The following is a 26,451-nucleotide window of genomic DNA, read 5'->3' as shown; positions in this document are numbered from 1 at the left end:
TCTGATTTTGATCAACATTGTATCACTAGTGCCTAGCTCAGGTCCTAGCATATAGTAGTTCTCAACAAATATTTATGGAAAGAATAAATGGGTGAGACAGTGAATGAGTAAATGAATGAAACCGGAACTAGATCCCAGTGCTTTCCTAGCTATTCCACAGTGGACACTTAGAATTTTAAATAGTATTCTGTAAATTCTTAGACATATGGCACAATTTTATTCTTTCTGACAGAACCCTGAATTTTTGCACACTGGGTCAGACAATTTTCCACATTATTTTTGAATTTAATTCTTCTTGAAATGGATTCAGACAAAAGTGGAAAACCAAGTACCCTCTGAGAAGGTCATAGCATTTGCCACTATTGAGTTAATCACTTGGGCTTATTCTCCATTAGATTTATTTATATTATGAGAAACTTCGCTAAGTTGTAAGAAAATTAAAAGTTACAGAAGAGTATTTAATTTGATCGCATAATACTAAACCTTCACCACCTCCTGGGTCCCTAATTAAATCTTGTTTTTACATGGTGCCTTGTCCTTGAATATGAGTGGCTCTGAAAGTCTCAGAAAGGGAATTTATGATACAGGAAATCCAGGAACTCACTTTGAAACAATGTGGAAGTCTAATAGTCCTACCATTGTCTGTACAGGAAGGCCAAACATACAATTGTCTTCTTAGCTTGATGCTTTTATGGTTTTTCTCTTGGTTTTGAATCAGACCTAGACTCAACAAAGACCCACCTATGGTTTCTGCCTCTTCCCAGCTGTAACTCCAATAACTGTGCTCGGGCATTATGTCAGACCTTTTGGCATCATTTGAAGCATTTGATTATTGAATTCTGTTGACTTGCTAGAAAGAAAGTGGGGTCAGAAGGGCAGGCCTAAAATAGTTATAGTTCTTTCAGTCCTGAGAGATATATTCGGAGAATTTTTAGAAGGTTTTTTTCTGATTTTACAGTTTCTGAGATGGACTTCTGAGACACTTGGTATTTTCTCTTCCATTCATTGTATGCACTGTTTATTATAAAAACCAGAGAATCTCACAGCAGCTTACACAATGAAAAATGATTATTCAAGATTTCTCCTTTTGCCTGACTTGCACTGTGGTTTTCTTCATTCTAAGATATCTGGCAAAAGTGAACCTGTTTGTTTTGTTTTTTAACCTGGTTGAAAAGAACTGCTGGTAATTCAAAAAAAAAAAGAAAAAAGAAAAAAAACAGCATGAGAAATGAAGAACAACATCACACACGAATTAGGAATCTCTCCTTTGTTCTTGTGAGGCTACAGTGAAACAAAGATTCTTAGCCATACTGAGGCTCTTGTAACTTGTTCAATACGTCACACCAAAGAGTCTATAGCAATTATAAACTCAAGAAAAATTTCTCTACTTTGCAGCTTCTTTTCAGTGGCATATTTTCCTCATTCACTTAGTTATGTTTCAGGTGGTTTAGAATTTGATTATGACTCACAGAATGTGATTTTTCTAAAGAACATTTACTATTGCATCATATCTCAAAAATAATTGAAATGGATGCAATTCATGGATGTGACTTAATTAACTAGGACTTTTCCCTACACTGAGAAAATGGTAAGGTGGGCTTTACTAAACAAACTAAAACATCCCAACCAAGACAACTCAGTATTCAAAGAATCAAAGGCAAAGAATCAAAGCAAGCTTACAAAAGTCTCCTCTAATTAGAATACTGTTTGAAAATACAATTTTCAGCTTTTAAGTGAAAAAATGCTGAGCTGCTAGGCTCACCACTTTCTACACAGCAATCCATTTTAATTGTTGTACCACTTCTGAATTTTGGAAGGAAAATTGGCAGTGTGTGTGCCATTTCTAGCAAAGAGGGAAAAAAAAGGTAATTGTGTTTCTGTACACCGTGCCTTCAGTAATGGCCTGGAAGATGGAACTGCAAAAAGACTCTAGGACTATATTTCATTTGTCAAAATGAATGTCGGATATCAGGTCATTCCTAATATTGAGTAATATTCTCCCAGTGGCGCAGAGCACCTCTCTGTACCAGGCATTAGCAGAGCAGAGCATGCTGACTAGAGGAGACTTGCTGGTGATATTTTAGCCTAGTCAAGTGACGGCCTCTGACCACAAAGAACATTGGCTGGGGCTCTGTTAAAATATCCAAGGAATTATCAAGTATCTAGTATATTTGTCTGTACAGAAATCCTCTTTAATATCCCACCAAAAGCTACATAACTTAATATCCTATGAATGCCATATTCCTGGGAGGAAGCTAAAATATCTATTTATCTACTGGGGCAGCTGAGTAGGGGTGATGTTATTATAGCAAATGTGTACATTTCTGGCATAAATATTTACTTAGCTCTGCTAGTCAACAGCTGAGTCGTTTCTCTGTTCTCCCACTTGGAGTCATTTGATACCCAGTGAGGATCACCTCCCTTGGAGGCTGCAGTGTTTATCTTCCAAGCACTAATCTTAACATGTTGCTCTTGATTCAGGCAACAGCGAGCCAGGGGATTTTTGAGCATCGTTCCTTCTCTTATTGAGTCTTCCATAGGGACAGTCACTTTTAAAGACTATAAATCATTGAGCTACCTGTTTCACTGTATACCACAAGTATCATCTCTGCCAGATGTGAAAAAGCCAGTACATATTTAAAATATAAATTAAATTTAAAAATATTCATATATTTAGAAAATTTCAATTGTTCTTCTAGCTTTTAAACATGTTCACGAAAAAATTATTTTTTCAAACTATATACAAAAATGGAACAATTTATGAAGTCTATGAAATGCCTGAAAAAATTATTTCAGTTAAGGTACTTTCTTACATAGAAAATTACATCACCCTGGGGGGCGGAGCAAGATGGCCAAATAGGAACAGCTCCAGTCTCCAACTCCCAGCGCGAGCGACACAGAAGACCGGTGATTTCTGCATTTTCAACTGAGGTACTGGGTTCATCTCACTGGGGAGTGCCGGACGATCGGTGCTGGTCAGCTGCTGCAGCCCGACCAGCGAGAGCTGAAGCAGGGCGAGGCATTGCCTCACCTGGGAAGCGCAAGGGGGAAGGGAATCCCTTTTCCTAGCCAGGGGAACTGAGACACACAACACCTGGAAAATCGGGTAACTCCCACCCCAATACTGCACTTTAAGCAAACAGGCACACCAGGAGATCATATCCCACACCTGGCCGGGAGGGTCCCACACCCACGGAGCCTCCCTCATTGCTAGCACAGCAGTCTGTGATCTACCGGCAAGGCAGCAGTGAGGCTGGGGGAGGGGCGCCCGCCATTGCTGAGGCTTAAGTAGGTAAACAAAGCTGCTGGGAAGCTCGAACTGGGTGGAGCTCACAGCAGCTCAAGGAAACCTGCCTGTCTCTGTAGACTCCACCTCTGGGGACCGGGCAATAACAAACACAGCCGAAACCTCTGCAGACGCAAACGACTCTGTCTGACAGCTTTGAAGAGAGCAGTGGATCTCCCAACACGGAGGTTGAGATCTGAGAAGGGTCAGACTCCCTGCTCAAGTGGGTCCCTGACCCCTGAGTAGCCTAACTGGGAGACATCACCCACTAGTGGCAGTCTGACACCCCACACCTCACAGGGTGGAGTACACCCGTGAGAGGAAGCTTCCAAAGCAAGAATCAGACAGGTACACTCGCTGTTCAGAAATATTCTATCTTCTGCAGCCTCTGCTGCTGATACCCAGGCAAACAGGGTCTGGAGTGGACCTCAAGCAATCTCCAACAGACCTACAGCTGAGGGTCCTGACTGTTAGAAGGAAAACTATCAAACAGGAAGGACACCTACACCAAAACCCCATCAGTACATCACCATCATCAAAGACCAGAGGCAGATAAAACCACAAAGATGGGGAAAAAGCAGGGCAGAAAAGCTGGAAATTCAAAAAATAAGAGCGCATCTCCCCCGGCAAAGGAGCGCAGCTCATCGCCAGCAACGGATCAAAGCTGGACGGAGAATGACTTTGACGAGATGAGAGAAGAAGGCTTCAGTCCATCAAATTTTTCAGAGCTAAAGGAGGAATTACGTACCCAGCGCAAAGAAACTAAAAATCATGAAAAAAAAGTGGAAGAATTGATGGCTAGAGTAATTAATGCAGAGAAGGTCATAAACGAAATGAAAGAGATGAAAACCATGACACGAGAAATACATGACAAATGCACAAGCTTCAGTAACCGACTCGATCAACTGGAAGAAAGAGTATCTGCGATTGAGGATCAAATGAATGAAATGAAGCGAGAAGAGAAACCAAAAGAAAAAAGAAGAAAAAGAAATGAACAAAGCCTGCAAGAAGTATGGGATTATGTAAAAAGACCAAATCTACGTCTGATTGGGGTGCCTGAAAGTGAGGGGGAAAATGGAACCAAGTTGGAAAACACTCTTCAGGATATCATCCAGGAGAACTTCCCCAACCTAGTAGGGCAGGCCAACATTCAAATCCAGGAAATACAGAGAACGCCACAAAGATACTCCTCGAGAAGAGCAACTCCAAGACACATAATTGCCAGATTCACCAAAGTTGAAATGAAGGAAAAAATCTTAAGGGCAGCCAGAGAGAAAGGTCGGGTTACCCAAAAAGGGAAGCCCATCAGACTAACAGCAGATCTCTCGGCAGAAACCCTCCAAGCCAGAAGAGAGTGGGGGCCAATATTCAACATTCTTAAAGAAAAGAATTTTAAACCCAGAATTTCATATCCAGCCGAACTAAGTTTCATAAGTGAAGGAGAAATAAAATCCTTTACAGATAAGCAAATGCTTAGAGATTTTGTCACCACTAGGCCTGCCTTACAAGAGACCCTGAAGGAAGCACTAAACATGGAAAGGAACAACCGGTACCAGCCATTGCAAAAACATGCCAAAATGTAAAGACCATCGAGGCTAGGAAGAAACTGCATCAACTAACGAGCAAAATAACCAGTTAATATCATAATGGCAGGATCAAGTTCACACATAACAATCTTAACCTTAAATGTAAATGGACTAAATGCTCCAATTAAAAGACACAGACTGGCAAACTGGATAAAGAGTCAAGACCCATCAGTCTGCTGTATTCAGGAGACCCATCTCACACGCAGAGACATACATAGGCTCAAAATAAAGGGATGGAGGAAGATTTACCAAGCAAATGGAGAACAAAAAAAAGCGGGAGTTGCAATACTAGTCTCTGATAAAACAGACTTTAAACCATCAAAGATCAAAAGAGACAAAGAAGGCCATTACATAATGGTAAAGGGATCAATTCAACAGGAAGAGCTAACTATCCTAAATATATATGCACCCAATACAGGAGCACCCAGATTCATAAAGCAAGTCCTTAGAGACTTACAAAGAGACTTAGACTCCCATACAATAATAATGGGAGACTTCAACACTCCACTGTCAACATTAGACAGATCAACGAGACAGAAAGTTAACAAGGATATCCAGGAATTGAACTCATCTCTGCAGCAAGCAGACCTAATAGACATCTATAGAACTCTCCACCCCAAATCAACAGAATATACATTCTTCTCAGCACCACATCGTACTTACTCCAAAATCGACCACGTAATTGGAAGTAAAGCACTCCTCAGCAAATGTACAAGAATAGAAATTATAACAAACTGTCTCTCAGACCACAGTGCAATCAAACTAGAACTCAGGACTAAGAAACTCAATCAAAACCGCTCAACTACATGGAAACTGAACAACCTGCTCCTGAATGACTACTGGGTACATAACGAAATGAAGGCAGAAATAAAGATGTTCTTTGAAACCAATGAGAACAAAGATACAACATACCAGAATCTCTGGGACACATTTAAAGCAGTGTGTAGAGGGAAATTTATAGCACTAAATACCCACAAGAGAAAGCAGGAAAGATCTAAAATTGACACTCTAACAACGCAATTAAAAGAACTAGAGAAGCAAGAGCAAACACATTTAAAGCTAGCAGAAGGCTAGAAATAACTAAGATCAGAGCAGAACTGAAGGAGATAGAGACACAAAAAACTCTCCAAAAAATCAATGAATCCAGGAGTTGGTTTTTTGAAAAGATCAACAAAATTGACAGACCACTAGCAAGACTAATAAAGAAGAAAAGAGAGAAGAATCAAATCAACGCAATTAAAAATGATAAAGGGGATATCACCACCGACCCCACAGAAATACAAACTACCATCAGAGAATACTATAAACACCTCTACGCAAATAAACTAGAAAATCTAGAAGAAATGGATAATTTCCTGGACACTTACACTCTTCCAAGACTAAACCAGGAAGAAGTTGAATCCCTGAATAGACCAATAGCAGGCTCTGAAATTGAGGCAATAATTAATAGCCTACCAACCAACAAAAGTCCAGGACCAGATGGATTCACAGCTGAATTCTACCAGAGGTACAAGGAGGAGTTGGTACCATTCCTTCTGAAACTATTCCAATCAATAGAAAAAGAGGGAATCCTCCCTAACTCATTTTATGAGGCCAACATCATCCTGATACCAAAGCCTGGCAGAGACACAACAAAAAAAGAGAATTTTAGACCAATGTCCCTGATGAACATTGATGCAAAAATCCTCAATAAAATACTGGCAAACCGGATTCAGCAACACATCAAAAAGCTTATCCACCATGATCAAGTGGGCTTCATCCCTGGGATGCAAGGCTGGTTCAACATTCGCAAATCAATAAACATAATCCAGCATATAAACAGAACCAAAGACAAGAACCACATGATTATCTCAATAGATGCAGAAAAGGCTTTTGACAAAATTCAACAGCCCTTCATGCTAAAAACGCTCAATAAATTTGGTATTGATGGAACGTACCTCAAAATAATAAGAGCTATTTATGACAAACCCACAGCCAATATCATACTGAATGGGCAAAAACTGGAAAAATTCCCTTTGAAAACTGGCACAAGACAGGGATGCCCTCTCTCACCACTCCTATTCAACATAGTGTTGGAAGTTCTGGCTAGGGCAATTAGGCAAGAGAAAGAAATCAAGGGTATTCAATTAGGAAAAGAAGAAGTCAAACTGTCCCTGTTTGCAGATGACATGATTGTATATTTAGAAAACCCCATTGTCTCAGCCCAAAATCTCCTTAAGCTGATAAGCAACTTCAGCAAAGTCTCAGGATACAAAATTAATGTGCAAAAATCACAAGCATTCTTATACACCAGTAACAGACAAACAGAGAGCCAAATCATGAATGAACTTCCATTCACAATTGCTTCAAAGAGAATAAAATACCTAGGAATCCAACTTACAAGGAATGTAAAGGACCTCTTCAAGGAGAACTACAAACCACTGCTCAGTGAAATAAAAGAGGACACAAACAAATGGAAGAACATACCATGCTCATGGATAGGAAGAATCAATATCGTGAAAATGGCCATACTGCCCAAGGTAATTTATAGATTCAATGCCATCCCCATCAAGCTACCAATGAGTTTCTTCACAGAATTGGAAAAAACTGCTTTAAAGTTCATATGGAACCAAAAAAGAGCCCGCATCTCCAAGACAATCCTAAGTCAAAAGAACAAAGCTAGAGGCATCACGCTACCTGACTTCAAACTATACTACAAGGCTACAGTAACCAAAACAGCATGGTACTGGTACCAAAACAGAGATATAGATCAATGGAACAGAACAGAGTCCTCAGAAATAATACCACACATCTACAGCCATCTGATCTTTGACAAACCTGAGAGAAACAAGAAATGGGGAAAGGATTCCCTATTTAATAAATGGTGCTGGGAAAATTGGCTAGCCATAAGTAGAAAGCTGAAACTGGATCCATTCCTTACTCCTTATACGAAAATTAATTCAAGATAGATTAGAGACTTAAATGTTAGACCTAATACCATAAAAATCCTAGAGGAAAACCTAGGTGGTACCATTCAGGACATAGGCATGGGCAAAGACTTCATGTCTAAAACACCAAAGCAACGGCAGCAAAAGCCAAAATTGACAAATGGGATCTCATTAAACTAAAGAGCTTCTGCACAGCAAAAGAAACTACCATCAGAGTGAACAGGCAACCTACAGAATGGGAGAAAATTTTTGCAATCGACTCATCTGACAAAGGGCTAATATCCAGAACCTACAAAGAACTCAAACAAATTTACAAGAAAAAAACAAACAACCCCATCAAAAAGTGGGCAAAGGATATGAACAGACATTTCTCAAAAGAAGACATTCATACAGCCAACAGACACATGAAAAAATGCTCATCATCACTGGCCATCAGAGAAATGCAAATCAAAACCACAATGAGATACCATCTCACACCAGTTAGAATGGCGATCATTAAAAAGTCAGGAAACAACAGGTGCTGGAGAGGATGTGGAGAAATAGGAACACTTTTACACTGTTGGTGGGATTGTAAACTAGTTCAACCATTAGGGAAAACAGTATGGCGATTCCTCAAGGATCTAGAACTAAATGTACCATATGACCCAGCCATCCCATTACTGGGTATATACCCAAAGGATTATAAATTATGCTGCTATAAAGACACATGCACTCGTATGTTTATTGCAGCACTATTCACAATAGCAAAGACTTGGAATCAACCCAAATGTCCATCAGTGACAGATTGGATTAAGAAAATGTGGCACATATACACCATGGAATACTATGCAGCCATCCAAAAGGATGAGTTTGTGTCCTTTGTAGGGACATGGATGCAGCTGGAAACCATCATTCTTAGCAATCTATCACAAGAACAGAAAACCAAACACCGCATGTTCTCACTCATAGGTGGGAACTGAACAATGAGATCACTTGGACTCAGGAAGGGGAACATCTCACACAGGGGCCTGTCATGGGGAGGGGGGATGGGGGAGGGATTGCATTGGGAGTTATACCTGATGTAAATGACAAGTTGATGAGTGCAGCACACCAACATGGCACAAGTATACATATGTAACAAACCTGCACGTTATGCACATGTACCCTACAACTTAAAGTATAGTAATAATAAATAAATTTAAAAAAACAAAAAAAAAAAACAAAAAAAAAAGAAAATTACATCACCCTATAGAATTAGGAACTAAAATTTGCTAGCTCTTTCAAGGTGGAAACTATTGAAACCTCAATACCTAGCAATTAGTAAGTGGTTAACAATAATTTATTGAATAAATGAGTAGATGAAATATTAACAAAATCAAGGTTGTATTAGATAAAAAGTATAATCAAATAATAGTACAATTATATAATTCTTTAAGTGCTAGATAACATGATTTTGATTTATCTGGTGGAATTTTTAGTGGTTTTACCTTCACTTACAATAAAGGCATCCTGGGAAATTATTATGATGATTGGCATGAATAATGTATAAAATTGTTCCTGTAATCTCTATATTCATGCTGTACTGGTATTATCTCTCTCTCACGCACACACTCTGTCTCGCTCTCTCTCCCCTCTTTCTCTGCACATACACAGAGGAAAGACCATGTGAGGACACAATGAGGAGGTAGCCATCTGCAAGCCAGGAAGAAAGACCATCTTGCTGACACCTTGATCTTGGACTTCTGGCCTTCAGAGATGTAGGAAAATAAATTTCTGTTGTTTAAGGCATCCAGCTGGTGGTATTTTGATAGCAGCCTGGGTTGACCGGTATAATTCCAGAGGGCAGAGCCAACAGCCATGGAGACTTATTGCTAGGCCTTAAGACCTAATTAAGGAATTTCCAACATTTGCCCAGTTAGACTTCAGAATTGTTATGGATCAGAGACTCCTTCGTGCCCGCCCCTGGCATTTTCCCTGTTTTCGAAGGAATATTTATAGTGTTTATCCTATACCTGTTTCACCATTGTATATTGATGTGTGAGAAGCAGAGAACCTGGATTTTTATTTTCACAGGTCTCTATAGTAAGAGAAACTCCATAAAGGGAGCTGAACTTTGGAACTAACCCTGAGAAATCTCATCCATACCCAGATCTGACTTAGTTGATGAGATCCTGGACTTTGAGCTGATGCTATAATGACAAGAGACTTTGGGGACCTTGGGAGGGAATGAATGTATTTAGAATGTGAGAGAAATGTAAACTATTGGAGCCCAAAGTCCAGACTATGGTAGGCACCCTCTAACATGGCCCCAAATGATACCCTCCTCCTAACTTATTCTAAAAAATAGACATACTGCTATAAAATAGAATATAGAAAAGCAATGGCCTGTCATCTGAAATTAGATTACAAAAAGACTGTGGCTTCTACCTGGAGTTGCTATCTCAATCACTTTTTAAGGGGAATCTCTTCCATGTTGTAGAGTTTCCCTATGGAGAGAACCATGTGGACAAGAAAATGATGTCTTTGGATAACAGCCAGCGAGGATCTGAGACCTGCCAAGAATTACATAAATGTGTTTGTGGAAGTAGATATTCATCTAGCTCAGCCTCGTATGATTGGAGCTCCAGCCAACAACTTCATGGCACCCTTGCAAAGTATCTTGATCCTGAGAAATCCACTTAAACTTTGCCCCGATTCCTGACCCACAACTTTGGGATAATGAATGTCTGATGTTTTCAGCCACTAAGTTTTGGTAATTTTTTGTGCCCTGGAAGGTAACAAATATATTTGTTATCATTGCATCTCTCCTTACAATTTTTTCAATGTACTCTTAAGTTTGCCTCCCTTCCAATATCTGCTTTTAACCTGAGTTTTAGTCTATTAATCTCTTACATTGGCTTAGAGTAATTATCTACTTAATTGTCTATTATAATTTTATAGAACATATACTACATATTGCAATAAATAGTAGAAAAAAATTTTAGCTTGTTATTATAGAGTACTTTAAATATATACAAAAGTAAAGTAAACAAATATAATGGACTCCCATGTACCTATCACCCAGCTTCAGTACTTATGGTCAATACTGATATAACACAACAATATTGACACAACAACCCATAGTCAATATCATTTCATCTCTATGTTTACCCATTCCTCTCCCCCAGATTATTTTCAAGCAAACCCCAGACACATCATTTATTCCATAATATTTTAGTTTATATCATTCTTTAGAAAAACATTTTTAGGTTATGAGTTGACCATGCAAATTATATCAAGGGATATTCTGGCAACAGAGATAAGACCTTCAGAGCAAGTATAGCCAATCTTGTTAATATTCTTCTACTCAAGGATATGAATAAACTATTCTATAGAAGGAATGAACAGGAATTTTGGGTTAGAGATTAGCAAGCTGAAAAGAGAGGGAAAACAGTTGAAGGAAGAAAGGGAAATCCAACAGCATGGCAATAGGCTGAAACCAAAGTCAAATATATAACCAATGATGATTAACTGCAATGAGAATGATTAGATGACTTTTAAGACCAAGGCTGTCTAACATTGAAGGTTAGATTACCTCAAATATGTTGCCTATTTTATATAATTCTCCTTTAGTCCCCAAGTCCTTCAGAAAAGTCTGCTATGCACATATTCTAGACTCAGAGGACTTTAGTAGTAAACAGTTTGGACAGTGTAAAGCAGAGTGAAATATGGCCTTACAGATAGGAAGTGAAAGGTTGAGAAGAACTTTATAATACAATAGAGCAAGAACTAGAAGTCAGAAGCGATCAGAAAAAATGCAAGTGACATCCCCCCACTGATCAAACCCAACAGGAATCAGTGTAGCTATGGGAAAATATGCTAGTTTTCCAATAATATGTGAGAAGATAATTCAAAAAACTTTTTGCTTCAATACTAAAGGAAAAGTGACTCTAGGAATCTGGAGAATATGTAATTACTCCAAGAGGCGGCCATTTTGGTTGCACACACAGACACACAGCCTCACATACAAATGTACCTCCTGTTGATGAAATCAAGAACACCACCACTACTGAAGCCTATTGTAATATCTATAAGATTGTGATGCATTTTGTAAAAGAAAAAAGAAGAGAATCAACTTTACCACCTAGTTCTACTATCAGTGAACTACCAGATATGATGATATCCAGATATAAATGGATGGCCCCATTGAGTACATCTGCAGAACACAGATATGGTTTTTCCTCCACTAATTGCTCAAAGTGGGTTATTAAGGATACAAAAATAGAACAAGAATATTATACTCAACTGGCATGAAAAAAAATAGTTTGTTTGTTTTTTTTTTCCTAGATGGAGTCTCACTCTGTCGCCCAGGCTGGAGTGCAGTGGCTCAATCTCCGTTCACTGCAAGCTCCACCTCCCGGGTTCAGCCATTCTCCTGCCTCAGCCTCCGGAGTAGCTGGGACTGCAGGTGCCTGCCACCACGCCCAGCTAATTTTTCTTTCTTTCTTTTTTTTTTTTTTTTTTTTTTTTTTTTGTATTTTTAGTAGAGACGGGGTTTCACCATGTTAGCCAGGATGGTCTCAATCTCCTGACCTCGTAATCCACCCGACTCAGCCTCCCAAAGTGCTGGGATTACAGGCTTGAGCCACCGCACTCGGACCGAAAAAAGATAGCTTTTAAGTCAAGTCGGTGGATTACAGTTTTGGGGTAAATAAGAATTATATTGAAGAAATTTTTTTATCAGTAAAAAAATCTTGTGGCAAATAAAATCCAATTTACTATGTCTCAAAACTTTTTTTAAAAAAACAAGAATTTTGGTTTCTTTGTTTCATATAATCAAGGCTGCGTGAGACAGAGATAATTTTATGTAAGAATTTCCTATCCTGGTCTTAAAAACGTAGCCTTTTTTTGGTAACAGCACTCATGATTCACAACTCTACCCACCCATAAAACTGGGAATTTTCATCTCAATCACCTAACTCACTATACTGGAGAAAGACTTAATTTTTCTTGTATTTTATTGTCAAACACAGAGGGATATTACGAAGTAATTTCCTCTCTATTGCCTACAGCAATGATAAAACCAAAAATGTGTACAAGAGTAAAATGTGGTGTCAATCAAAAAACAATCAATTTTACCATATATAGAGGGGTTTTTTTAAAAAATAAAAATATCTTTCTGGTATAAGTATTGACTTGTCCTTGATTTCTGAAAGGAGGGTAGTATTACAGGATATGTTTGAAGGATAACTTCTATCTCATTTCTCTCTCACAGATGAGCCATTGCAGATTTAGAAGTAATAAATTGCCATCTCCCAGTAATCCATTGTATTAGTCAGGGTTCTCTTATAGGGACAAAACTAATAGGAGATATATTTATATATATTTTTATATATATATAGTATCCATGAGATGTATATGAGATATATATATGATATATATATCATATATACACACACACATGTATACACATATATACATGCAATCACAAGGTCCCACAATAGGCTGTCCACAAGCTGAGGAGCAAGGAGAACCAATTCAATTCCACAAACTGAAGAACTTGGAGTCCGATGTTCCAGGGCAGGAAGCATCCAGCACAGAGAAAGATGTAGACTGGCAGGTTAAGCCCATCTCTCTTTTTTACATTTTTTTCTGACTGCTTTATATTCTCTGGAAGCTGATTAGATTGAGCCCACCAGATTAAGGGTGAATCTGCCTTCCCCAGCACACTGACTCAAATGTTAATCTCTTTTGGCAACACCTACACAGACACACCCAGTAATAATACTTTGTATTCTTCAACCAAGTTGACACTCAGTATTTACCGTCACAAGTTCATCCCTTGTCAACTTGAACCCATACACATCTCCTCAGATCATACATAATATTCAAATAAAGACAATAGTAAGGTCATAATTACGCCTAACATATTCCAACCATCCTTTGTGCTACTGGAAACACACCGACCCCCAACCCAAATACTACCATCCATAACATACAGTTAACAATACTTAAATGCTGATATGAGGTCAATAAATCTTATGTTACATGATAAATGACAAGGAAATAAAATAAAGACATTTTCTTAGTACAAGTGTTTACATGCACAAACATGATTTAACAAAAGAAGAAGGAAATACTCATGACAGTTACAGTCCTTGTTTCTGCAGCTGATTCACGTGGTCGTAGCTGGTATTGATGACTACCTTCTTCTACTACCCATTCTCTTTTCCCTTTGCCTTCAGCAAGTGCCTCAGCAGGTCACAGTTTTTCTCCTGGTGGAGTGACCCAAACCTTCATTCCTGGGAGCTCTGAACCATTTGTAGTCCTGCCTGGATTGTGCTATTGTAGTTTCCCATTTACCTTAATCGTAGGGTATGGTAACATTAAAAGATGCCTTAATGGATCTCCTGTATTCCATGCATACTCTTCCTTACTTCTGTTGTGGAGTAGTAGACTGATTTATCTTGATAGTCTGGGTCCATCATCCCAGCCAACACTGTAACTCACTTCTTAGCCTGTTGACTTAAAGGTAGGAGGAGTCCAAAATGTCCAGGTGGCAATCTTAACTTCCAGTTTAATGGAATCATTGTTGCATCTCCTGGTGGCAGCATTCCTCCCTCTGGAACTAAGACTGCTAGACCAGCAGAACATAATGTCATGGGAACAGGAAGCAAAAATTTTGCTGGTGGATCACTAGTGGTGATGGTGAGTGGTGCCACTTCCACCTCTTGATTCCTGGACCTGTGAATCCTAGCTACGGGAGAAACAGTACCATATATTGGACAGTGATTCAGACCATACATGGTCTTCTGGAGAACTTTGCTCCAGCCCTGCCAAGTATTGTTACCTAGTTGGCATTGTATTGTGACTTCAAAATGCCATTCCACCATTCTATCAATCCAGTTGCTTCAGGATGATGGATAACATGGTAAGACCAGTGAATTCCATGAGCATGAGACCACTGCCACGCTTCTTTAGCCAAAACGTGAGTGCCTTCATCAGAGGCAATGTTGTGTGGAATACCGTGATGGTGGATAAGGCATTCTTTGAGTCCATGGATGGTAGTCTTGGCAGAAGTGTTGCATGCAGGATAGGCAAACCCGTATCCAGAGTAAGTGTTTATTCCAGTGAGGTCAAAACTCTGCCCTTTCCATGATGGAGGAGATCCAATATAATCAACCTGCTACCAAGTAGCTGGCTGATCACCCCAAGGAATGGTGCCATATCGGGGGCTCAGTGTTGGTCTCTGCTACTGGCAAATTGGGCACTCAGCAGTGGTCACAGCCAGGTCAGCCTTCATGAGTGGAAATCCATGTTGCTGAGCCCATGAGTAACCTCCATCCCTGCCACCATGGTGACTTTGTTCATGGGCCCATTCAGTGATGACGGGTGGCTGGGGAAAGAGGCTGAGTGGTATCCACACTCAGGGTCATCCTATCCACTTGATTATTAAAATCCTCCTCTGATGAGGTCACCTATTGGTGAGCACTTACATGGGATACAAATATCTTCACAGTTTTTGACCACTCAGAGAAGTACATCCACATACCTCTTCCCCAGACTTTGTCACCAATTTCCAATCATGCTTCTTCCAAGTTCCTGACTATCCAGCCAAACCATTGGCTACAGCCCCTGAATCAGCATATAATCGCACATCTGGCCATTTCTCCTTCCATGCAAAGTGCAAAACCAGGTGCACTGCTCAAAGTTCTGCCAATTGGGAAGATTTCCCTTCACTGTTGTCCTTCAGGGAAGTCCTAGAAAGGGGCTATAGTGCTGCAACTGTCCACTTTCGGGTAGTGTGTGCATATCATGCAGAACTATTTGTGAACCAGGCCCTAGTCTTCTCTTCCTATGTTAACTGATTATAGGAAACGCCCCATGAGGCCATTGGTGCAGGCTGGGGGAGAGAAGGCAGGGTAGCCGGAGTAGAGACCGTGGGCATTTGAGTCACTTCCTCATGTAATTTACTTGTGCCTTCAGGACCTGCACCAGCCTGATCACGTAGATACTACTTCCATTTGACGATGGAATACTGCTGTGCACGGCTCACTTTATGGTTAGATGGGTCAGAAAGCACCCAGTTCATCATAGGCAAGCAGTTCAGGTCGCATGGTGACTTGATGACCTGAGGTCAAACGTTCAGCTTCCACCAAAGTCCAATAACAGGCCAAGAGCTGTCTCTCAAAAGAAGAGTAGTTATCTGCAGAAGATGGCAGAGCCTTACTCCAAAAGCATAGAGGCCTCCACTGTGAAGGAGGCCTCTATGGGGCCTGCCAAAGGATCCAAACAGCATCCCTATTTGCCGCTGACACATCAAGCACCATTGGATCTGCTGGGTCATATGGCCCAAGTGGCAGAGCAGCTTGCACAACAGCCTGGACCTGTTGCAAAGCCTTTGCCTGTTCTGGACGCCACTCAAAACTCAAAGCCTTTTGGGTTGCTCAATAAATGGACTGGAGTAACACACCCAAATGAGGAATGTGTTGCCTCCAAAATCCAAATACACCCACTAGGCATTATGCCTCTTTCTTGGTTATAGGAGGGGCCAAATGCAGGAACTTATCCTTTGCCTTAGAAGGAATATCTCAACAGGCTCCACAGCACTGGAACCCTAGACATTTTACTGAGGTAGAAGCTCTCTGAATTTTAGTCGGATTAATTTTCCATCCTCTGGCATGCAAATATCTCACCAATAAGTCCAGTGTGTTTGCTACTTCTTGCTCACCAGATCCAATCAACATAATGTCATCAATGTAATAGACCAGTGTGATATCTTGTGAAAGCAAAAAGCAATCAAGGTCTCTCCAAATAAGATTATGATACAAAGCTGGAAAGTTGATATACCCCTGAGGTAGGACAGTAAAGGTATATTGCTGGCCTTGCGAGTTGAAGGCAAATTGCTTCTGGTGGGCCTTATGGATAGGGATGGAGAAAATGGCACTTGCCAAGCCAGTGGCTGCAAACCAGGTACCAGGAAATGTGTTAATTTGCTCAAGCAATGAAATCACATCTGGTACAACAACTGCAGTTGGAGTCACCTCTTGGTTAAGCTTACAATAATCCACTGTCATTCTCCAATATCTATCTGTCTTCTTCACAGGCCCAATGGGAGAGTTGAACAGGGATGTGGTGGGAATCACCACCCCTGTGTCTGTCAAACCCTTCATGGTGGTACTAATCTCTGCAGTCCCTCCAGGGATGTGATCAATTTCCCATCCTCTTACTGTTTTTGTAGATAGAGGCAGCTCTAATGACTTCCATTTGGCTTTTCCCACCTTAATAGCCCTCACCCTACCAGTCAGGGAGCCAATATGGGGGTTCTGCCAGCTGCTAAATATGTCTATGGCAATTATGCCTTCTGGCACTGCGGAAATTACCACAGGATGGATCCAGGGACCCATTGCACCCATTGTAAGTCAGTCCTGACCTAAAACTCCATTAATTACCTGACCTATATAAGCCCCTACTTTAACTGGAGGACCACAATGACACTTTGGGTCCCCTGCAATCAATTTCAGCTCAGAGACAGTGTCTAGTAGTCCCCGAAATGTCTGATAATTTCCCTTTTCCCAATGCACAGTTACCCTGGTAAAAGGCCAGAGATCTCCTTGGAGAAGGATGGGAGAAAGATTCACTACATAAATTGTTGGCAATGCAAAGGGGTCCTTACTCAAGGGGACCTGGTCTCCCCTTCATTCAAGGGGTTCTGGGTCTGTAAACTGGCTCAAGTCTGGAAATGAATTGAGGGACTGTGATTCTCTATTTTTGTAATTCAAATAAGTCTTTTGTCCATTCAACCTGGAAGTTTTCTGTTGGTTTAATTTAAGTAGGAATGCAGTAGTCTTCCTATCAATTTCACTTCTAGAAACACTGTGATTAATTATCCAGTGCCAGAGCTCTGCATGAGTCAGACTATTCTGATTGCTGCTTTGCTTCTGCTGTTCAGTATGGTAGCTACTCCCACCTTGCCTTTGATGGTTGAGTGCTGCCCCTTGGACCCTGGCACCTCGGGATCCAACTGTTACCATTGTATTTAAATTTTGTAGTTGAGTGACTGAGGTTCCCACTGCTGGATCTGATATACAGAGAAGAGAAATTACAGGGCTCTTCAAAGATGCAGGTGCTGCCCTCACAAACCTATTTTGCAACTCATTGGTCAAGGGTTTATCTTCTGGGCCCTCCCAGCTGGGATGAGTAGGTCTAACATAACTAATCCACTCCACCATCCCAATCTCCCTAAGTCTTTGGATTCCTTCCTCTACATTAAACCAAGGGAGATCAGACATTTCCAGCTCACTCACAGTAGGCCATCTGTTAATCCATACTTTAGCAAACCAAGCAAATAAATGGTTAGAACCTTTTCTAACTCCCCAAGCTTCAACATTAAAAGCAGAGTCCCTACTTAGTGGGCCCAAATGAATAAATTCAGCCTGATCCAACTCTATGTTTCTTCCGCTATTAACCCACATCCTTTATATCCATTCCCATGCTTGTTCTCCATGTTGCTATTTATATAAATCAGAGAACTCAAACAGTTCTTTTTGAGCATAGTGCACCTCCTAATGGGTCACACTCTCAACCTTACCTCTAGGGGACTGCTGGGACTTTAGTCTAGTTATAGGTCTAGAAGTAAACAGCGGTGTTGGGGTGGCTCCTGAGGAGAATCAACATTATCTTGCCTGGCAACTGCCTAATGGGAGGCCATCACTGCTGCCTCAGACAGCTCAGGGTTTATCTCTTCAGACAAATGTGGACAGGCTAATGGCAACATGGGTCAGGGAGAGGATGTTGCCACTACTGGGGATGGAAAAGCTGTTTCTTCTGGCAAAAAATGTTCATCAGAGTTTACAAACTCAGTGTCCTCAGCTTCATAAGGGTCCTCCCACACATCCCCATTCCAAGTTTCAGGGTCCCCTTCTTTTCCAATCAATGCCTTCATTTAACAATAGACACCTCGTGAGGCTGTGCGTGCATCTTTTGTTGCAGGTCAACCACTAGCACGATAAGAGCTTGTGTCTGTTTTTCCACAATTTCAGCTCTCTTTCTATAGGATATAAGACTCTCAGGGCAATCTTAGCAGATTTGAGGCACAGTATCTGCTTCTGAAGCTGGGAGACAGAATCCCCTAGTTCATCATTTTCTTTCATCACTTTGTCCATTGAATTTAGATGCAACCAACCAGCTTCATTATGTTCCTTGGTTCTCCACGTGTGGTCAAAGATATTATGTATAGAGTCACTAAACTCCTTGCCTCTCACAAGCAGTGAATCAAGAGTGTGAAATGAATTTATTTTGCATAACTCTCTATTCACATCAAAGACTATCAGTGTTTCCATAGTATTAGAAGTAGAGTCCTTAGCATTTTTGGATCTAATCATTAAGCAGCCAACTCCAGAAACTCCAAAACCAATGAAAGAACTCCATCCTTAATATTCTGTCCCTCTAGAACCACTCCTGCTACCAAACTCTGTATTAGTCAGGGTTCTCTTAGAGGGACAGAACGAATAGGAGATAGATAGATAGATAGATAGATAGATAGATAGATAGATAGATAGATAGATAGATAGATATGGGAGGTTACTAAGATTGAGTTTCACATGATCACAAGGTCCCACAATAGGCTGTCTGCAAGCTGAGAAGCAAGGAGAGCCAGTCGGAGTCCCAAAACTGAAAAACTTGGAGTATGATGTTTGAGGGCAGGAAGCAACGAGCATCGGAGAAGGATGTAGGCTGGGAGGCTAGGACTGTCTCTCCATGTCACATTTTTCTGTGTGCTTTATATTCACTGGAAGCTGATTAGATTGTACCCACCAGATTAAGAGTGGATCTGCCTTCCCTAGCCTACTGACTCAAATGTTAATCTCTTTTGGCAAAATCCACACAGACACACCCAGGATTAATATTTTGCATTCTTTAATCCCATCGAGTTGACAGTATTAACCATCACACCCATCACGTTTCTGAGTTTATTGGAGACATTTTAATACTGGTGCAAAAGAAACATTATATATCTGTGATGTGTAGCTACATATATTCTCATATACAGCGCAAATATGCACGCATGTATGTATGTATATACAGAGAGAGAAAAGAGACCAAGGGAATGAAGAATACAGAAACCATATCATGTTCATTCCCCTCTCTGATATTCCAATCACCTTCATCTTGTTCATCTTGCCAGGGTCTCCTTATAGCCTGTCTCCTCACCCTTTTTCTCCCTAACATTTAAGATCCTCTACAAGTCTTTTCCTGACCACACTGTTCTTTTGCATTCTCCTTCTTCTCTATGCTCTTCTAGTACAAGTACATGCTCTTAATATACCACATGACTCAGCATTTAACTACACACTTTTATTGCTCTCTGAATGTTCCATGTGGCAGTTTTGTCTCCCCAACTAGAGGACTCAAGGGCAAGGACTTTGTGTTATTATTATGCATTACCAGCAAGGACTTTGTGTTACTATTATGCATTACCATATCCTCTCTTGCTTTGCTGTGTCATGGATGTTAAATAAATAAACATTAATAGATTGAAATAACTAAGTTTCCAATTAGCTTGTCATTTTGATTAAAAAATTACAATTGGGGCCTACAATTTTTAGAATGTTGCTGTCCATTCCGGCATTCACATCCTCTATTTGAAATATAACATAGCTTAGTAGTTAAAGCCACATTGTCTTGAATCCTAGCTCTCCAATTTACTAGTTGTATGATCTTGAGCAAGTAACCTAAATGTCCTCTGCTTAGATTTACTTTCAATAAAATAAGAATAATTACAGTATCTAGCTCACAGAATACTATGAGAATTAAATAAATTAATTCATGAACAGCATATACAAGACCTTGTATTTAGAAAGCACTGTACAAATAATGAGTGTTTTGCTATGGTTGAATGAAAATCATAGTTTAGATTTCTAAATTGGCCACTTACACAAAATGTTGGCTGGTATTGGCTTGAAGAAACCAAAGGCATTTTAAGCTCAGTTTCTAGATGATAAATAAATAATCTGTTTAAGAAGATATGGATGGTGGGGTCTGAATTAAATGACAGGAGGTTTATTTCAAACATAAGGCAAGAATGATCAAGGTTAGCCTGTACCAAAAGCCTGAAATGTTATTCTTCCCCAATCTTAATCATTTTTTAGATCCCCACCTAACAATTTAGATCAAATTGAAAAGAAAAAGTTGATATTAGGAGCAAACCTAATATATAATAACCTGGTGCTCTGGGGTTCATAAGCCTCCACAGCCTAAGAACGTATGTGGCTAAGCTGACAGAAATGATGTTGATCTTGGGAGAAATACATATAAACTACATCTGTGTGTGTGTGTGTGTGTGTGTGTATAATATGTATATATAGTACGTACAGAAAATTTCATATATATAAAATAAATGCAAAATTTCCTGGATTTATGAGGTGTAAAATACATATACAAATATATATTACATTTATCTCACATTTCAAATACATATATATGTATGTGTATGTGTGTGTGTGTGTATGTATTTGAAATGTGAGATAAAATGACTAAAATAAAAACTAGGCCAAGAAGGCAGCTAGGTAATAACATTAGTTCCAAATAACTGTGCAACTTAGAATGTTATTTCCCTTGACACCCTCTGCCTATGTTTTCTCGCATGTCAGTGCAATATAACTAAACTAATTTGCCTTGTAGAAGTGAAGTGAGCAGTAACAAAAAAGACAGTGAAGTGTAATACAAATAATATGAGTTTAGAAGTCAAAATACATTGGTGAGAATCCTACTTTCTAATAAAATACTTGCAGAAGTGTGTAGTTTGTTCAATTATTAAGAGCCTTAGGAACTAAGCAGGCCTGCTTTTGAATCTGAGTTCTGCCACTCCAAAAGTCAAGTCTCCATGAAGTTCTTTGGGCCTCAGTTTCCTCATTATAAAATAGGGACAGGAAAACTTCTTGGAGACCTCAAAGAAAAGTCAGAGAGTATTTAATTTATCCATCCCTCCACCATCACTCCTCTTTACACCCTCAACTAACCTGGTTGGTTAGAGACCAGGTAATTTATTGAGCCATTTTTACTAGTGGTAGGTCACTGTGCACAAGAAAGATGGATGCATGGGTTGGGTGTCATAGTTCATGTCTATAAGCTCAGCACTTTGGGAGGCCGAGGTGGGAGGACTGCTTTCACCCAGTTCAAGACCCACCTGAGGAACACAGTAGGACCTCGTCTCTAAAAAAAAAAAAAAAAAAAAAAAAAGTGAGGTGGTATGCAGCTGTGGTCCCAGCTACTCCAGAGACTAAGGCGGGAAGGTCACATGAGCCCTGCCTGGGAGGTTGAGGTTATAGTAAGCTGTGATCATGTGACTGCACTCCAGCCTAAGTGACAGAATGAGACTCTGTCTCATAAAAAGAAAGAAACATGTGCACATGAGTGTGTCTGTCTCTGGCCTGTCTCCTTTAAACTGCTGGATGGTAAGCTGAGTCATGGTTTCCCCAAGAGGAATGAAAAGGCTCATGCATTTCAGCCTTTTTATTAGGCTTAAGTTGGGGTTCAAAGCAGAACCCAGAAAATGTAAAGGGTACCACACTCACTATTTTTCATGTCCCTTATGCATCTGTCTACTTCACAAGAGCTTCATTAGGAAGCAAGGTGTCTAAGATAAGTTAAAAACAGGTCCCTTGAGTGGATTATCATCTAATAATATCCTATCTCAGTGTAACTCCTAAAATACATTTTACAATGTTTTTTATAAAAATGAAATGAAATAATGGTCTTAAAGCACTTAACAAAGTGTCTGACATATAGGAGAATAAGCAAGTAGGATGTATTAGCATCTATTATTTTGTTATTACAATTAGAAAACAAAGATTTAGAAAGATGGAGTCATTTCTCTAAAGTTATTTAGTTAGCTATTGAAATAATGAAATTCAAACTTCAAACACCCCTTTGTTACCATAACTTTCTTCCCATGCTTCCATTTTTCTCCTGCCTTATGTGCCTTCCGAATCCTGGGTAGACTCCAACTCAACAATCCCTCACTCAGGCACTGCCAGAACTGGCTCTCCTCCCAGCCTTCGACTGTGACCCTTTCTCCTTTACCAAATTGCCTTCTTCCTTGAGCCCTCCACTTTCAGGGTTGCTCAAGGCTTTCTCCTCTCTCTGTATCTCTGCACTTGTAACCACATTGAATATCACCATTTCTGATGTTCATGTTCTTAGAACCAGTTCCCAAGGCTGTATCTCCATTTTGAGTTCTGTCTTCCATGCTGAATAACCCTACCTTTACAGTTGCCTGCCACATATCCCCCAACAGGTGTTTTACTGGCCCCTTTAAGTCAAAATAATGGAATCATTACTTGCTCATCCTCTCTCCCCACTCTCTTCCTCAATCATATGCATCTTCTGATATTTCCAGTTTTAATAAAGGAGTCACTGTTCTTCTTTTAGACTCAATCCCTCAGATTCTCCCTCCCTTTCTTCCAGTCCAATTCATACAATTTGTCATCATTCTAGAGCTATGCTGAACAATATGGTAGCAACTAACCACATGTGTCTACTGAGCACTTGCAATGTGGCTAGTCTAAATTGAGACCTGTAAGTGCAAAGCGCACACCAAGTTTTGAAAACTTAGTACAATCAGCAAGAATATAAAATATCTCACTAATATTTTTTAAAAATTGGTTACATGTTGAAATGACTGAGTAGAATAAAATATGTTATTAGAATTAATTTCTTCTATGTCTTTTTATCTTGCTTTAATGTGGTCATCAGAAAGTTTAGATCACATGTGTAGATTGCTTTCTATTTCTACTGGACAGCATTGTTCTACATCATTCTAGTCTTCCTTTTCAACATTTAAAAAATTTCTTTCATTCTAGTCTTACTATTATTATCTATTTCAAGCTTCTTATAATGCATTCTAGCAGGTTTCTCTGCCTGTACAATCTCCCTACTCCAATTTGTCTCATCCAAACTGTGTTCTTTCTCCAAATCAACCTTCCCAATGAAAGATTCAAATAAAACTACTCTCTACTCAAAAATAAAAAACAAAAACAATTACTCCTCCCTGTCCTTCAAAGAAAGTCCAAACTGTTACAGCCCCTTCTCCTTGCCCTTCACATAGGAGCTATGATGCTTTAAGATGGCAAAGAAATGCACAGCAAGATGAAGCTCTGTTTAGCTGGAAGAACTTTACTTTTCGTGTGTGTGTGTGTGTGTGTGTGTGTGTGTGTCTGTGTGTGTGGTGAGGGAGTCACACGGCACTTCCCAGCGACTTTGACTTGACTAAGCCTAGCTCAGAAAAAGATATCCTTCACAGGGATTTTATAACCTGGAATAGTACATCTTCTTTCATGTATTCCCAAAACCACCAACCTGTTGACAAAAAACAGGAACCTATATAACAAACAGGCTAGAAAGAAAGGTTTCTGATGCTCCCAGAAGGCCTTGGCTCCTCCTCTGAGATGCCAAGATTGATACCATTGTTTCTTAAACATCCAAATATCTAAATTTTACCCACCATTGGGACTGGTTTGTCTCTGAGAAGAGCAAGAGATCACCAAACTTTCCTGAAGCAATTAATTGGAGCAACTGGAAATACACAAGAAGAGCAATAAAACTTCATGCAAATATCTGGGCATTCAGTACTATTTTCTGAGTGTCAGAAGATGGGCAAAGCAGACTCGAAAGGTTTTGCTTTTCCAAACTACAATCAAAATACTGTTTTAACATTAGATTTTGTTACGATCATTAATATTTTTCCAGGTAATCTCAATCTGATATTCAAAACCAAATCCTACTATTATTTTCTTCATCATGAACCCTACATACCAGCTCATTGTGATTACTGTTCATCCATTACCATGCATACTAAATCTATACCTTTGCTCAGGTTATTCCCCTCGCGTGAAGTGCCATATAGAATGGTGGAACTCGAAAAGAAGTTGGAGATCATCTAGCCCAATTCTTCGTTTTATAAATGAGAAGCTTGAGGTACTGGAGCACATGAAGTCAATTTCTGATAGAGGCCAGAACCCAGATGTGCTACTTTCCAGTCCTGTACTTTTTTCACCACATAATTTATTTTTCTTCTTTTCTTCTGATTTTGCATGTTAGAATTCCCCCTGTTCTTCAAGATCTAAGATAAAAGGCACTTCCTCCACGGTGTCCAACCAGCAGTGACCTACCACTCAGCCTGTTTGCTCACACTCAGTCTGTAACCTGCTAGATGTTTGTGATCCTTAGCTCCTGTCTTGGATCTTAAATCAGTTAAGTGAGGGTGATGATGCTATCTGAGACAATGTGTGTCCACCAAGGAGATGCCTTCCACACAGGAAACTCTCTATGCCTTTTTGTCAAATAAATGATTAAACAAAGGAACAAGATGTATCAACTTAGAACCCTGGCTACTAAATCTATAATATTAGAAAATGGATGCATGAAAATGTAAAAACAAACATGCAATGATGCAATCCATTCTGATTCCCTTGAACAAAAAAGCTTCCACATACATTTCGAAGTTTGCTATTGATTTTTAAAAAATAATTTCACTCCTCCTCTTTAAGCCTGTCTTTTAAGAAGAAGAGAATTAGTGAGTTATAGCAGAGACTGAGTATTAGGGATTTAAAGATTAAGTCTGGAAATCCATGTGTCTCCTTAAAACACGCAGAGTGCCATTTCAGCTAAGTGAAGAGAGGCTTCCAGCCAAAAAGACCCAGTCTAGTTAAATTGAAAAAGAGTTGGTTAGTGTTTGCCCGTGGATGTTTAAACATAAAATAATCTATCACCTCAATTCTTCTGTTCCAGTATATTTATTAAGTAAATGTTTATTATACTAAACGCTATTTCAAACTGGATGAGGGAGAGGGAATGAATTTTTAAAAGTAGGAATTTTACATATCTCATGTATCGGACCATCTTTTAAAAAATCAATACATTTCTATTTTTAAATATATTGTTTATGTAGGACTCAAAGGAGGGTTAGAAGGAAAAGCTCAGCCCCAAATGAAATGAGTCCTAAGGAAAATACACACACACAAACAAAATTCACTCACAGAGGGCCTACTAGTGATTTTTTAAATGAGACACAGAGGGTAGAAAGAAAAAGGCAGGAACAGGCCCTCTGTGTTTTCAAACTTAAGAGTCAAACCAACGAAGTTTATCACAGCCAGTGGTTAGCGACTATGGGGATAAGCAGATATTTAGACACTTGACTTAATTCAATTCACTTCAACACTATGCAGCAAATCATTATTGAGTGTTTATTATATGCAAGGCAGTGTGTTGGCTAGGAAATATAAGGTAATTAAGGATGATTACAAATAATTTCTATCCTCAGAAGTTTTGGGCAGTATGGATACTGTTCATAGATCAATTGATCTGAATATCAACCCCATCCCCCCATACAGAATTTAGCACTGGTTCCTGGGAAAGAAGGAGTCTCAGTTACCCAGACAACTGTTTCTAGTCATCACTTAACATATTTAATTTGTCTTCCTATAACTTAAGATTCTTCATTTGACTTAAATCCAAGCATTTTCTCTAAATCTGCCTTAAAGACATTTTCAGAAATGAAGCTTTGAGTGGTTCTGGAATCTGAAGACCTCATTCAAAACATTAACATATTTCAACAACATTTACTCATATATCGTATTTTACTAAATTCTATGAAATGCTTTAAAATTATATTCACTGAAAAAGTAATGGTAAT

General features: G+C 39.5%; 1 protein-coding gene and 1 long non-coding RNA gene across 2 annotated transcripts in view; one reads left to right on the top strand and one right to left on the bottom strand.

Moving 5' to 3' along the window:
• Positions 1-26,451, bottom strand: part of CCDC192 (coiled-coil domain containing 192) — a 309,467-nt gene that overhangs the window by 265,152 nt on the left and 17,864 nt on the right. The window lies entirely within an intron of this gene.
• Positions 2,824-12,940, top strand: LOC123574035 (uncharacterized). Its single transcript, XR_010587591.2, has 3 exons — positions 2,824-2,931; positions 9,432-9,535; positions 10,258-12,940. It is a non-coding gene; the product is annotated as an uncharacterized lncRNA (long non-coding RNA).

Source organism: Macaca fascicularis, chromosome 6, assembly GCF_037993035.2.
Source record: "Macaca fascicularis isolate 582-1 chromosome 6, T2T-MFA8v1.1".
Classification (NCBI taxonomy): Eukaryota; Metazoa; Chordata; class Mammalia; order Primates; family Cercopithecidae; genus Macaca; species Macaca fascicularis.
Note: the sequence above shows the minus strand (reverse complement) of the source record. Positions and strands in the feature narration are given on the sequence as shown.